This window comes from Odocoileus virginianus, unplaced genomic scaffold, assembly GCF_023699985.2.
Source record: "Odocoileus virginianus isolate 20LAN1187 ecotype Illinois unplaced genomic scaffold, Ovbor_1.2 Unplaced_Contig_21, whole genome shotgun sequence".
Taxonomy (NCBI): Eukaryota; Metazoa; Chordata; class Mammalia; order Artiodactyla; family Cervidae; genus Odocoileus; species Odocoileus virginianus.
This window is the reverse complement of record NW_027224338.1, coordinates 430,939-447,287: the sequence shown is the minus strand read 5'-3', so window position 1 is coordinate 447,287 and position 16,349 is coordinate 430,939.

The window sequence follows — 16,349 nt, the reverse complement described above, 5'->3', positions numbered from 1 at the left end:
AATTTTTAGGATAACAGCCTGTCAAAGTAGAGGAAGAATATTTAAAAGGAAAAAGCTGCAGGTTTCAGGACCATGTAGTCATTGAGGATTGGAGTAGATGGTCATAAATGTCACACCTCAGTAATCCCTCGGGGCTGCTCTTTCACTTCAACCTCTTACAATAAGGAATGTTCATAAGGAAGGGAAAATGAAATTTCATTTACTTGATTTTAGGAGCTAGGGCAACACAGACTGTCTTAGGAATGTTGCCATCCAGGGAAATGTTGGTGCTTAAAGAAGAAAACCTCAGCAGCCTGGAAAATTCATTATGTCAAAGTCTTCATAAGTTCCCATATTGTGAACGCTTATAATATTCTATGAATCATACCTGTAAATATAGGTAGGTCCCCATTTTAATTCCATGTGTAAAAGATTTATAGATAACCTGGGCTAGTGCCTTAAGTCTTTAGCTAGGCTTAAGTTAATCTAGTAATGTCCTTCCCTGCATTTGAGATCCTAGAAATACATTGAGCATCTACAATATGCTAGGTCCTGGGAAAGATGGGCAAGGTTCCTAGTTTCACAAAGATTTCATTCTAGTTGGGGAGAGGGACAGCAAACCAAATAATTTCCAATAGTGGCAGGTTGTGAAGGACCTAAAACAGCAATGTGCTAGGGACTGGTGGGTGAGAGATAAATGCCATATGTTAGATAAGGCAGTTAGGGAAGGTCATGGTTGAGCTGCAACTGAATGGAAGAGAAACCAGCCACATGAAGAGATGAACTGATGGTGACAATCATCTGAGGGATTGGAGGGAGAGAAGGAAAACCAGTGTCTTCGAGCCAGGAGAGAGGGAGGCCCTGAGATTGGAGAGGAAGGTCAAGGCCAGACCATGGACCACCCAGTAGGCTGTGACCAGGAAGGTAGATTTTCTGCATTCCACAGGGCTAAGGCACTTCAGGGTTTTTAAGTAGAGAGAGATAAGATTGTATTTGCATTTTTTAAAGACACAAGAACCTGTAAGAGCAGTTCTCAAGGTAGGTGCAGAGGCTTCAGGAATGAAACTGGCAAAGCCAGTAGTTACTATTTAATAGGTTTAATATATGTCAGATGCTGTGCTAAATTCTTTATATACATTATTTTTATCCATTCTAAGCACATTTCACAGAAGAGACTATCTCTGAGCTTCAGTTGCCAAAATCATGGAGGGAAGGCTGCTACGGACAAATTGGCCATGATTTCTTCCGTGGATTATGGCAGTAACCTCCAATTCGATTTGATTTGGACTCCAGCTTCCATTCTTGTCCCCCTTTCCCCTGACCAACAGACACAGTCTCTCAACACAGCAGCCTAAGTGATCCTAATTTAAATCTTACCTAGAGTGAGTCTTTCTTGATAGGGCTGTGTGTACGTGTGTATAGGGCTCAAATCCTTCCTGTGGCTCCTGGTTTCAGAGTTCAAGCCAAACTCATACAAGGGTGGATTATCTCTTCCCCACCTTGCTGCTCCTAGCACCAGGCTCCTAGCACTCTGAGCCTATTTCACCAGAGTGCTAGGCCCCTGCTTTCAGTCATGTCCAACTCTGCGACCCCATGAACTGGAGCCTACCAGGCTCCTCTGTCCATGGGATTCTCCAGGCAAGAATACTGGAATGCGTTGCCATAGTTTGGGACATCCTTTTTTCATTCTTATGTGTTTTTTTCTCTCTTTTTTTGGATGATAGTCATTGGAAAAATACAAATCAGATTACAGTTGACCCTTGAATAACGATGTTCACCTGTATGGACCACTTATACGCCAATGTGTTACAAAAAATACCTGCAGGGCTACACACTCTGCCGTGCATTGAATCTGCATGTGGAACTGACACCTTGAAGGGTCAGCGGCTCTAATCTCTGTGTTGTTCAAGCGTCAACTGTATATCGCTTGCCTTCTTAACACTGGAAAACTCAAGCTATCCTCAGACTTGCAAAAGTAAGTAAGTAAGTGTTAGTCACTCAGTCGTGCCCAACTCTTTGCGACCCCATGGACTGCAGCCCACCAGGCTCCTCTGTCCATGAGATTTTCCAGGCAAGGATCCTGGAGTGGGTTGCCATTTCCTTCTCCAGGGGATCTTCCCAACCCAGGTAAATCAGCCCGCCCACTCCTCTAACTTCATTTATCCTCCCCCTCCTATCTCACTTCACTTCACACTGCTGTCCCTTCCGCCTATTTCTCTGTTCCCCCAGATGAGCTCACCTATCCACCTTGGTGGACCTGTCCCTGGTCTGCCTAATAGCCTCAAAGTCTCTCTCCATTACCTCTGTTTTACTTTCCTCATGGTCCTTAGCTCTGTCAAGTGGCCAGGCAGTCCCTAAATGGCAACTACTTCCATAGCTGCTAAGGTGGGACTTGCCTCTCTGCCATCGATTGGGGTGGGAAGGGGGAAACAAAGCCCAAAGTGGATGCAGAGAGTTTATTACTTCAAAGCGTAGGCGAGATCCCAGCATGATGTCAGCTTCCTGCATCCCCCGTCCCTGCAGGATGGCACCAAACCAGGGAGGACAGATGACAGAGTGGTAGGTTGCCCTGTCGTGGTGGAGTTGGCTCCATGCTCCAACTAGATGATCGTATCGCCCTCAGTTGTACCCTCAGTGGTGCAAGGTTGGAAGTCCCATGCCTCTTGGGAACCAAGGAGAGGGACCAGAAAATGCCTTCCTAGGCAGCCCCCTCAAGATTGGGAGGTGGCTGACCAATAGCCTCAGGACAGCTCCTCACAAGCTGTTTACCATGTTCCTGGGAGGGTCATGGGGCGTTGATCTGAGACTTGGGTTTGACTGCAGTTGGCCTTGTCCACAGGGCTTATGGCAGAGCTGTTCCCTTACAAGCACCTGCTGGGTGGAGCTTTTCCTATTTATTTATTGGCTGTCTCCGGTGGTACACCATCAGCTCCGTGAGGGCAGGACCTGGACAGTCTTTTTCACTGCTTTATCCCAGACCCCTACAACAGTGCCTGCCAAATTGTAGTGCCCAATAAATATTTGTTGAATAAATGATAGGAAGTTAAAAGCTAAATATAAAATTTTAAACTTGTATCTGAATTACCTACAATAAGAAGCAAACATGTTCAGGTTGAACAAAAAAAAACCCACACAAAACCCCCAAACCCTACTTATTATTAACCTTTTATTGAATTATCATCATATGCAATAGAACCATTCTAAGCATTTTGAATCTTTATGATAAACCCTATGATGGTGGGTTGGTTTTTTTAATTACCCCAGTTTTGCAAATAAAGAAATGCAAGCCCAGAGAGGCTGCATCCTTTGCCCAGGATCACACAGCTAGAAGTGGCAGCTGAGGAATTTGAACCCAGGCAATCTTAGTCCAGAACCTGGCTCTTCATTCACTGCCACTTAACCTTTGGCACTCAGCTCTTAAGTGGAAATGAATATACTGATAGCATAGAGGAAAATATTAAGCTCATTGAAGGTAATAATTCCAAATGACTTGTACATTAAAGTGCTTTTTTGAGGTCATGGCTGATCTTTAAGAATGTAAACTGACTTCCTCTGGCACTGGGAAGCATTTTCAAAGATGATTACAGAGTTCTTCTAATGTGATCTTCAAATTTTTCTGCTGGCTTATTTTATGATCCCGTGGGCAGTTTCAGACAAAATAACTTTCTGGCATGAAGGATTGTGTGTGCTCTTTGCCATTTTTAAATGTGAATTTTATAGATACTTCAAACCACTTGAAAGAGTAGTGATTTTTTAATGGTTTTTCATTATTATTTGTAACTTCAAGCATTACCAATAAAAACTGCCAAATTAAGTTTCAAGTTTTCTCTTTATACAGCCTGAGTATACATCATAATGAGCTTCTTCATTATGATTCATGACTGAAGTGACTTTCAAACTTGGTAGCTTTTCAGTAGAACTTCTCTTCTTAACATTTTTTCTCCTATTCCTTTCATTATGACAATATTTGAGAGTTTTGAACGTAAATCACAGGTTCATTTATATTGCACATTTTTTCCCCTGGAATATTTGCTGTTCATCTTCCCATTAGTCCCACCCTTTTCCAAGCACTTTCCTATTTCCTGGCACCATGGACTTTTACAGGTTTACCTAGTGTTTACCCTGCCCTGGTATGGAATCAACCATTACTTCAAGAAGCTCTGGTTCCTTTACTGGACAATGGTATTAGAAATCAAGATCCAAGGGCTAGATGTGCTTATGACTCTTGGGGTGTTCTTGCCTCTAGGTCCTCCCAGTGGACAGAGCTAGGAAATACAAGCATGCCTACTGACCCATGTACACACACGTCTATGTTTACTTCTGTATCTGGGCTAGAATGAATCCTGTAGTTTGGGTGAGAGAGGATGTCAGTATGTTTATTTCCATATGTCTATTGTCTCCATTCTCACCCACACCACAAGATTCATTCTAACCTTCCCCTTTTCTTTATTCTTAAACTTTTTTTTCTTTGACAGAGAGAACATGGCTCAATTCACTAGTTTGTTCGACCCTAGTATCATAAAGTAGTTACATATGCCTGTAACAGATTTATTAACTAGAGTCCAGTATTTGTGGACAGATCTTTGTCATAAGACTTACAGTATTCAGTCAAAATGCTGTTTTCCACAATTACTTTATTCATCTATAATGGAATTTGATTCATGTGTTAGTGTTTATACTTAATGTAGGCCCTCTAGCTCCTAGTCGTAAATACTTATTATGGCAAAATGTCAGAGTCAGAGCTATACAAAAAGGTCTGCTTAGATGTTCCCTCCCCAGTCCACACTATCCTGTCCCCATTACCCCTACTTTCTACTGCTTTCTGCTCCTAACCCTTGAGGATCACCTCCTTGTTGTTAATGGCAGTTACATCTTTACCGAGCACTTACTATGTGTGGACACTGGGCATGCACTGCTTCATTCCTATTCACAACAACCTCTTGAATATGCACTATTATTCCCCCTTCCCATTTTCTTAGATGAGGGAGCTGAGTTCCCAGAGAGTGGAAGGAATTTGTCCAAGGTGATATATCTGGAACATAACCAGTACTGAAATTGGGATCTATCTGACACCAGTGATGGTGTTCAAACCACCCCTTTCTTAAAGTTATCTGGTCTTTCCTCAGTCTGGGTCTTCCTGAAACTCAGCACTTCCAGAATCTCCTTTCTGAAGACATTTTGTTAACGGTTGCAACACTTGCTCTAGTTAGTCAGGTGTGGTTAAATAAGTTTCACAAGGGGCCACCTGGCTTTTTGTCAAAATTTAGGGGAAGATACTGCCTTCAGTTGAATCTGACTTCCCTATTTTAAAAATGTGTTTACATATGTTACTTGTAAATTTGGAGACATAACAATTTCTTTAAAAAGTCACTGAACCTTCATAGGAAACAATTGTCTGGAGTCACAGAAGTTAAAGAAGCAACCACATTTGGTATTGTTGCTGTTCAACTCAATACAAGTGCCCTACACAAGAACCTTCAAGTTGCCAACTTTCAAAGATGCGAACATCTGTGTCTGGCATACATTGTCACATGCGTGCATCCTCTACAAGTGGTTGTGCTTTTGTGTACTTTACTGTACAGTACTGTATAGAGTACAGTAGTACAGTATCTTTATTTCAAGCCCAGGATGTCTGGAAGCAAGTGTAAAAGCAGCAGTGATGTAGCTAAGACGCACCAGCTGTTGTACTGTACTAGTGTACTTTTCAAGGTACTGTACTGTAAGATTGAAAATGTTTTCTTTATTTTTTGTGTTTTTTATGTATTATTTGTGTAAAAAGTATTGTCAACCTATTACGGTTACCATATAGTCAATTGTGTTAGTTGGGTACCTAGGCTGACTTTGTTGGACTTACGAAGGCACACTCGAAATGGGAATATTTTGTATGTGAAGGACTTATTATGGGGCCTTTCTGTGTCTCAGGCTCTGTGCTAGGTTCTTCAGGGATAGAGATGAAAGAAAATTATCCCTGCACTTGACGGGGTTAAAGTCTAGTAGGGGAGAGGGATCAAGTATATAAGTAAAGCAAGGCAACTCTTCCTTCAGTGCTAGCAAAGGGGCACACCTAATGCAACAGAAATTCAAAGAGGAAACTCAAAAGAGGGAGGCGGAGGTGGGGGGCATTCTGGGAGAAGCCTCAGGGAGAAACGATATTTGAAATGGGATCTGGGAGAGTGGGAAAGGTTTTGACAGGGAGATACAGAGGAAACAAAGTTGGGGGAAATGTTTCAGCCATAAGGTCTGCTTGGGCAAAGGCATGGGAAAAAATTGCAGGGGAGTGTGGGAAATGGTGAGTAGCCTATTGTGGGTGCAAAAGCGAAGGTAGAGGGGAGTGACGAGACAGGAAGACAGACAGGTGGACTGGAGTCATCAGAATGGCCTTTCTACCAGTTAGGATGTTCTAGGCTCCCAGTCATATTGCCCAGATCAAACTGGCTTACACAATGAGATTTATTGGCTATGTAACTGGGAAATCCAGAGGCAGCTTGGGCATGGCCAGTTGACCCACCGCTCCACCAGGATGCCAAGGACTCACGGGGTTCCCATCGCTCTACTCTGTGGTCCATAATGCCAACTTCATCCTAAGTCTGTGCCTTCTTGCAGTCAGGAATTGTTCTTCAGTGGCTTGGTCATATCCGACTCTTTGAGACCCCATGGCATGCCAGGCTTCTCTGTCCTTCACAATCTCCCAGAGTTTGCTCAAACTCACGTCCATTAAGGCCATCACGTCCATTAAGTCGGTGATGCTATCTAACCATCTTATCCTCTGTTGCCCCTTCTCCTCCTGCCCTCAATCTTTCCCAGCATCAGGGTCTTTTCCAATGAGTTGACTCTTCGCATCAGATGGCCGAAGTATTGGAGCTTCAGCTTCAGCATCAGTCCTTCCAATGAATATTCAGAAGAGAGGCTGACAGTAGTCATGTGAGTGCAAGCTTCCTCGAGAAAGGCTTTCTGAGTCAATTCTCAACAGCGGTGACAAATCTCTCAACTCCCACTAGCCAGAATGGGCTCAGATGTCCCCTTTCTTAATCAATCACTGGAAATTGGGGATGGGATTGCCTTTTCCCCAGTCAAGCCCACTTTTTTTTTTCCATTTATTTTTATTAGTTGGAGGCTAATTACTTTACAACATTGCAGTGGTTTTTGTCATACATTTAAATGAATTAGCCATGGATTTACATGTATTCCCCATCCCGGTCCCCCCTCCCACCTCCCTCTCCACCCCATCCCTCTGGGTCTTCCCAGTGCACCAGGCCTGAGCACTTGTCTCATGCATCCAACCTGGGCTGGTGATCTGTTTCACCCTAGATATACATGTTTCGATGCTGTTCTCTTGAAACATCCCACCCTCGCCTTCTCCCACAGAGTCCACAAGTCTGTTCTATACATCTGAGTCTCTTTTTCTTTTTTTGCATATAGGGTTATCGTTACCATCTTTCTAAATTCCATATATATGTGTTAGTATACTGTAATGGTCTTTATCTTTCTGGCTTACTTCACTCTGTATAATGGGCTCCAGTTTCACCCATCTCATTAGAACTGATTCAAATGAATTCTTTTTAATGGCTGAGTAATATTCCATGGTGTATATGTACCACAGCTTCCTCATCCATTCGTCTGCTGATGGGCATCTAGGTTGCTTCCATGTCCTGGCTATTATAAACAGTGCTGCGATGAACATTGGGGTGCACGTGTCTCTTTCGGATCTGGTTTCCTCAGTGTGTATGCCTAGAACTGGTATTGCTGGGTCATATGGCAGATCTATTTCCAGCTTTTTAAGGAATCTCCACACTGTTTTCCATAGTGGCTGTACTAATTTGCATTCCCACCAACAGTGTAAGAGGGTTCCCTTTTCTCCACACCCTCTCCAGCATTTATTGCTTGTAGACTTTTGGATAGCAGCCATCCTGACTGGTGTATAATGGTACCTCATTATGGTTTTGATTTGCATTTCTCTGATAATGAGTGATGTTGAGCATCTTTTCATGTGTTTTTTTGCCATCCGTATGTCTTCCTTGGAGAAATGTCTGTTTAGTTCTTTGGCCCATTTTTTGATTGGGTCATTTATTTTTCTGGAATTGAGCTGCAGGAGTTTTTTGTATATTTTTGAGATTAATCCTTTGTCTGTTGCTTCATTTGCTATTATTTTCTCCCAATCTGAGGGCTGTCTTTTCACCTCAAGCCCACTTTTAAAGCTAAGATTATATTTACTTTCCCTTGGAACATGTTGAATAAGGTCAGGATTCAATGAAGAAGGAACAAGGGAGAAATTTGTGCTGAGGAGGCAAAAAGCGCCCAGAAACTGTATTATGCTTGTTAAGTGAAAAATTGGAGAACCTGGAAAACTTTCTAGGTTTCATGAAGCAAAAATATTCCTGTGTTTCTAATCTAAGGTGGTATCAATTGTTTTTATATGGATTAACAACCTGGTTTCTTTAACAAATAAGTTTCAAGTTAAAAAGACATAAGGGAGAAACCAATAGATAAAGAGATTCAAGAAATATCAATTAGGGACTTCCCTGAAGGTTCAGTGGTTAGGACTCTGTGCTTCCACTGCAGGGGGCACAGGTTTGATTCCTGGTCAGGGAACTAAGATCCCACATGTCATGCATGTGGCATGGCCAAAAAAGAAGAAATATCAATCAATAGTGACATATGTACCTCATTTGGATCCAAATTCAAATAAATTTTAAAATACACATGCATTTAAAAAAGGGAGAGTTGGTGTAGAAAAAAATACACATTTATGACACTTAGGAGACAACTGGAAATTTGCACACACTTGAACGTACATTGATATCAAGGAATTGTTGTGGCTTTTAGAAGTCTTAGATGGTAAAGTGTCTGCCTGCAATGTGGGAGACGCGGGTTCAATCCCTGGGTTGGGAAGATCCCCTGGAGAAGGAAATAGCAACCCCCTCCCATACCCTTGCCTGGAAAGATCCCATGGACAGTGCAACCTGGTAGGCTACAGTCCATGGGGTTGTAAAGAGTTGGACACGACTGAGCAATTTCACTTTAGAATATGAAATAATATTCTGTGGTTATTTTTTTTAAGGAGTCCTGTCTTTTAGAGATACAATAATATTCAATTATCTATAGACAAAAAAGTCTTGATGTCTGGGATTGATATCAAAATAGTATGGGAGTGGGGGGAAATAGGTGGGGGCATGAAAGCAAGATTGGCCATAAGCTGATGATCATTGAAGCAGGGTGATGGATCTATTGTACGTTTTTATATGTTTGAAATTTTCCATAATAAACCTTTTTTTTTTAATGAAAGGAAGAAAAACAAGATATCCGGATAAGCCTAATTGAGAAGGTGACATTTGCTGTGGAATGCTCAGCATGTACAGGACCCCTGTCACCATCTGGCAATAAAATTACTAAAAACATAGTCTAGGGGCTGTTGTGATAGATTAAATATGGCCAAGAATTCTTCTCTAATCCTCCCATCAAGAGGTGGAGAAAATTCCCCTCCTCCTGAATCTGGGCTGGCCTTAGAGACTTGCTTGAGCAATAGACTACAGCAGGGTGACATTCCAGACTTCTAGACTAAGTCATAAGAAGTCTTATAGCTTTATTTGGCTTTCTTGGGACACTGAGAGCCCTGAGCTACCCTAGGAAAAGTCTGACTACCTAGAGTCAGTTATTCAGGAGGTTTGGCTCCAGTAAACAGTCCCAGCTGAACCCAGCCTTCTACCCATCCATCTCCACCAAGGCTCCAGACTTGTGCTGAGCCCATGTAGGCCTTCCAGCCCAGCCCATCCGCTCTTGGTAATAGAAGAATCTCCTACCAGAATGCTGCTTGAATTCCTGATACACAGAATCATGAGATATAATTAAATGCTTGATGCTTTAAATCACTGTTTTGAGACAGGTTTTCGGGCAGCAAGAAGTAACCAGAATAGAGCTAGATACATATGTGACAAGCAAGAGAAGAATAAACACAAAAGTCAGAACAGTGTTTCTTTTTTTTTTTTTTAATTAAAAAAATTTTTTTTTTTCAGAACAGTGTTTCTTGGTGTCAGGGGACGGGGTGCAGGTAGGCAGAGGCAGGGGGATGACATGATGTGGTGTTGGACACAGTTGGATTCAAAGGTATCCACAGGGCCTAGTTCCAAGACTGGGTGTTGTGGTGGGTTCTTAAGTGTGCATTTTAATTCTATATGCACATTACACACAGAATATTGTAGGTACTGAATATTACACGATAAGAGACTTTTATAAAAGGTCTCAAGCAAGAATGGGAAAATATAAAATTTTTTCTAAACTCGAGTGGTGGGTACATGGGCATCTGCATTATGATTCTCCATACATTTGAAATATCATACAATACTAAAATATTTTGAAATTAAAAGGATTTCTATGAGGACAAAAACCACATAATATATATACATGTAAGTGTAAAGATGCATGAAAAGATGAGTTCCCCAAGTTTTTGTGTGTTTTTGAATTAATTAACTAGTTATTGGAGGTTCTGGGTCTGTGTTGCTGCTTGCAGGCTTTCTCTAGTTGCAGCAAGCAGGAGCTACTCTTTGTTGCAAAGCACAGGCTCTAGGGTGCATGGGCTTCAGCAGTTGTGGTCTGTGGGCTCAGTAGTTGTGGCTCCTGGGCTCTAGAGCACAGGCTCAGTAGTTGTGGCACATGGGCTTAGTTGCCCCATGGCATGTGGGATCTTCCTAGACCAGGGATCAAACCCGTGTCCCCTGCATTAGCAGGCAGATTCTAATCTTCTGGTCCACCAGAAAAGTCCAGTTCCCTAGTTTTAATGAATACTATCTCAGGGAAGTCCTTGCACATTTTTTATTGTGGTATATACACACAGCATAAAACATACCATGTTAACTATTTGTAAGTGTAGAATTCAGTGGCATGAAGCACATTCACAGTGTTGTGCAGCCATCACCATCATCCATCTCCAGAACTTTTTCATCTTCCAAAACTGAAACTCTGTACTCATTAAACAATAATTCCCCAGTTCTCCTTCCCCTAGCCCTTGGCAGCCAGCATTCTACTTTCTGTCTCTATGAATTTAATTCCTCTAGATTCCCCATGTAAGTGGAATCATACAGTGTTTTTCCTTTTGTGACCGGCTTATGTCTGTTACCATAATGTCTTCAAGGTTTATCCACATAGCATGTGTCAGAATTTCCTTTTTAAGGCTGAATAATATTCCATCGCATGTATATATAGCCTTTTTGTGTATCCATTCATCCATTGATGGTCATTTGGTGTCATGGACTGAATTGTGTCTCCTCAAAATTCATAATCACTAATGTGACTGCATTTGAGACAGGACTTTGAAGAAGTAATGGAGTTAATGAAGTCATAGGTATAAGACCCTAGTCCAAGAAACTGAGTGCAAAAGACCTATGTGAAGACACAGCAAGAAGGTGGCCATCTATAAGCCAATGAGAGAGGTCTCAAGAAAAACCAACCCTACTGACAGCTTGATCTTAGACTTCCAGACTGCAAAACTGAGAAAATAAAGTTCTGCTATTTAAGTCACCCAGTCTGTAGTATTTTGTTATGGCAGCCCTTAGCAAATTAACACACTTGGGTTTGCTTCTACCTTTTGGCTATTGTGAATAAGGTTGCTATGCACATGGGTATACAAATATCCATTTGTGTCTGCTTTCAATTCTTTTGAGTATATATTCAGAAATGGAATTGATGTTTACTATATAATTCTGTTAACTTTTTTTTGGAAGAACTGCCATCCTGCTTTACACAGTGACTCCACCATTTTATATTCCCACCAAAAATGGACAAGGGTTGCAAACTTTCCACATCCTCACCAACACTTATTTTTGTTTGTTTTCTTGATAACAGCCATTCTTACAGGTCTGAAGTATCAATAGCACTGCATTGTTGGTTTTGATTTGCATTTTCCTTATGATTAGTGATGTCAAGCATCTTTTCCTCTGTTTACTAGCTATTTGTATATCTTCTTTGGAGAAATGTCCGTTCAAGTCCTTTGCCCATTTTTAAGCAGGTTGTTTCTTTGATTTTTGAACTTTTATGTATATATCTAAATGATTATGGGGCTTCCCAGGTGGCTCAGTGGTAAAGAATCTGCCTGCCAATGCAGAAGATGCAGGTTCAATCCCTGGGTTGGGAAGATCCCCTGGAGGAGAAAATGGCAACCCACTCCAGTATTCTTGCCTGGAGAATCCCATGGACAAAGGAGTCTGGTGGGCTACAGTCCATGGGGTCTTGAAGAGTTGGACATAACTGAACAGCTGAGCATGCATTATAAAAGTATATAATCAGAAAAAAAATGAAACTGTTTGCATTGTAGCTAAAACAGAGAAATAAGAAAATAATTTTTAAAATAAAGCTAATGCTCTGTGATTTTTCCTCTTTTCAATTATTTTTCAATCTTTCTGATTACATCAAGAAGACAACCTGTTTGTGCTCCTATAGATTTTAATGCTCTCTGAGTTTTAAAAATGTGGAAATTAGAGAAAAGTAGGACATATCCAAACACAATCATAGGGATAGTATTTTGTATCCTAATTTTAATCATACTTTGTACATGACCATGACATTTTTGGGGGCTTAGCTTTGTACCTTCCCTGGTGACTCAGATGGTAAAGAATCTGCCTGCAATGCAGGAGACTCAGGTTTGATCTTTGGGTCAGGAAGATCCCCTGGAGAACAGAATGGCTACCCACTCTAGTATTCTTGTTTGGAGAATTCCATGGACAGAGGAGCCTGGTGGGCTACAATCCATGGGGTCACAAAGAGTTGGACAGAACTGAGCAACTAACACTGACATTTGTGTGTCATACACATTTCCAGGCTATTGCATGAGAAAACCAACATGTATCTACTGTCAGAATTGAATTTATGTGCTCACCCCCACTTCCTCCCTACCCCTGGCGTCTGAGCAAGGTTCAGTTCCCACTGAGTGTCCATTTCCAACAACATGGGGTAGATAGTCAAAAAATGACAATTCTTATGACAATTGTTACACAGACTTTTATTACCAATTTTCTTAATAGCTGTGCATTATCATTATTTTTTAATATTCATTTTTGGCCGTACTGGATCCTTGTGGCTGCACAGGAGTTTCCTCTAGTTGCGGCAAGCCGGGGCTGCTCTTCAGTTGTGGCGTGAGAGCTTCTCATCACAGTGGCTTCTCCTGTTGTGGAGCATGGGATCCAGGTGCATGGGCTTTAATAGTTGTGGCAGGTGGGTTCAGTTGCTCCGAAACATGCGGGATCTTCCTGGACCAGGGATCGAACCAGTGTCCCTTGTATTGCAAGGCAGATTCTTAACCACTGGACCACCAGGGAAGCCCTTAACTGCTGTATATTATTTTTAAGACAGTAACTATTTCAAAATCAAAATAGTTTTTTTTTCTTCCCTGTGATTTCTGGAGGGCCCTGACTTAGAGCAGGTCCTTTCACAGTTCAACTGAGATGAGTTCAAATTTCCAAAGTAGGGTCTTTGTTTGACCCAGACCCCCAATGGTGGGATTTTTTAAATTAACCAGAGTGATTAATTTGTTAATCAAAATAGCATTATCATTTTTTCTGGATATACAAGAAGGTATGAAGAGACTTGGAAATGGCAAGTAAGTGAGTAAACATAAAAGACTGTTTTCTTCCTGTCATTTACTTAAAAGACAAATGACTATAAAAATAAGCAATAGAAACTGTTAGCTGGGGTTTGTAAGACTTGTAGAAGTAAAAGATATGACAATGATTGCCAGAGAACAGGAGGGCAAGTGTATGGAATTACTGTGTTGTTAAGGTTCTTAGATTTGTGAAGTATCACACATAAGATGAGAAGGGGAAAGCTGGAAGTCTGATGTTTTGTCTCTGTATCAATAATGACTCTCAATAGACTTTCTAAGTTAAGGATTAATGTTGTTAACCCTAGAGCAACTGCTAAAAAATAACAAAAAGAAGTAAAGCTAAGAAGACAATAGAGAAAATTACATCATCACAAAGAAATATTAATTCAAGGAAGGCAAGAAATTCCCAAATATCAGAAAACCAACACACTTCTAAATAAACCATAGATCAAAGAGAAGCTATGTGAGATATTAGACTTACAAACAAATAAAATCCTGTGGTAACACCACTCTTTCCTGATTTTAAAATTTTAAATATTTCCTATTGCCTGCCTCTGTCCTGTCTCTTGTGCTCTCTCTCTCCCTCTCTCCTTGACTTTCTTCAAATCTTTGGCTAAATATTTTCATAATACCCAATAACTTATTATGTTTTTTTGGCTGTGCTGTGTAGCTTATGGGATTTTAGTTCCCCAACCAGGGATCGAACCTGTGCCCTAGGCAGTGAAAGTGCCAAGGCCTAACCACTGGACTGCAGAGGAATTCTCAATGTCCAATAACTTTGTACAACAACTTTCAACTCAATTTTTCATATGGGAAATACATTAGAGAATCTATCAACTCCACTCTATTTTTTTTCCTGCTCCACTTTTTTCCTCCTGAAAACAACCCTCTTGAGGCCTTCCACTTCCTGCTCCAGCCTGAACTGGTAGCTCTCAAGGTCTGGTGTACAGATTTCATCCTGGCATCCTCCTTCCCTATTGCTGAGAATTTCCTTTGTCTTTCACCTGTGTTACATTCTCTATTTGATGGATCCCATGTCTTTGTCTTAATTGGTTTACTCTTATGGTCTTTTTTTTTTATCTTCTAAGACTTGTTTTATGGTTTTCAGCTTCCTGCTACAGTTGTAAAGCTTGGCATTTCCCCTCTGAACAAAATACACACCACTGTTTTACAATCATGGTTGAAAATTGTGGTGCTTGGAGTTCTGCTTTAATTTGTATTGGCTATCATTTCTACTGGTTCTTGCTCATCATAGTGTCTAAAAACTTTAGGAGTTTGATTATGTGTTGGACATAACTTTTTTTATGAAGGCTAGGATACTGTTCTATTCCTCCAAAGATTTTTATTTGTTTTTCCCAGGTGCCTGGGACTGCTAGCTATCTGAAATACACTGAATACAATTTCAGGGCATGAAGTTTTGGGGGTTACTCAGAAGAATGGAAGGCAGGCTGCATTGCATGTGAGAGCTGGTTTATTTCCAAGCCATCCTTACTCCTAAGCTATAGCTTTTCCAGATACTAGCCCAAGACAGGTGATGATTTACCAGAATCTTTGTCGTGGCCTGACCCTGGACTCTGATTTTTGTTCCCTACTCATTGGAGGCCACTGGAAATGTTCAGTCTCTTGGCTTCTTCTTTCTGATTGGAAAAATCTCCTTGAACCAAAGTGACTCCAAGAGCTGGTCTCATCTCTCCTGGATCTTGGCTCACTACTTTCTATCTTGTTAAGTGTTTCATGCTTTTAAGGATATTTTAAAATTATGTTATCTACCTTCTTTGATGTCTTCAGCAGGAGTGTTGGTCCAAATGACCTAGCCTGTCATGTGCAGAAGCTGAAGTCTCTGTTCTTATTTTGGTGGCATATAGCCTCCAGGAGCTTCCTGAGAAAGGAAGCAACTTTTTTGAGACCCTGCATGTGTGCAAATGTTTATATTCTCTCCTCATGCTTAATTGTTGCTTTAGCTGCATACAAAATTCTCGGTTGGATCTTAATTTTCCTTCAGAATATTGTTTCCTGTTGTCTAGCTGCCTGTTTTCCTCTTGAAAAATCCAAAGTCATCCTGGTTTCTGATCCTTTGTGTGTAATCAATTTTTTTTTCTCCTGGAAGCTCCTAGAATCTTTTCTTTATCTTTCCGTTTGAAATTTTCATGATGAGGTGCCTTGATGTGGGGTTTTTTTCATTCACTATGCTGGGCACACAATGTATTCTGCCAAACAGGAAATTCATGTCCTTCAGTTCTGGGCATTTTTATGTATTATGTCTTTGATAATATCTTCTCCCCCTTTATTTTTTTCTGGCTCTCCTTCTAGAAACATCTATGATTTGTCTCTTGGAACAGTCCTCTAATGCTCTCTTCCTTTTCTTTTCTATTTTCCTACTCTGCCTTTTTGTTCTACTCTCTGAGAGATGCCCTAAACTTTTCATTTCTTGTTCTTTAAATGCTCCTTTTCTTCTTGAAGAATGCATAAATTATGCTTCTGGAGATACGGTGGATTTTTCAAAGTTGTGTTCTGCTGTGTGCATTGTTTCCTTTATTAGAGTTTCTTTTTTCCATGTGTTGGTTTTAGTCTTAAGGCTTTTTGCTACTGTCTCAGCCAGTGCCAGGACTTGGGAGAGGCAGACAGGACACTCTGGGCGCCTCCCTTGGCTCACTCTCATCCCAGCTCTGGGCCCTGATCCACATTTAGGGATGAAACACTAACGTGCTGACTGGAAGCTTTGTGACCTGTGTCAGGCCTGTCCACTGGCTCCAATCTAGAACAGCTGGGCCAGCACACAGGC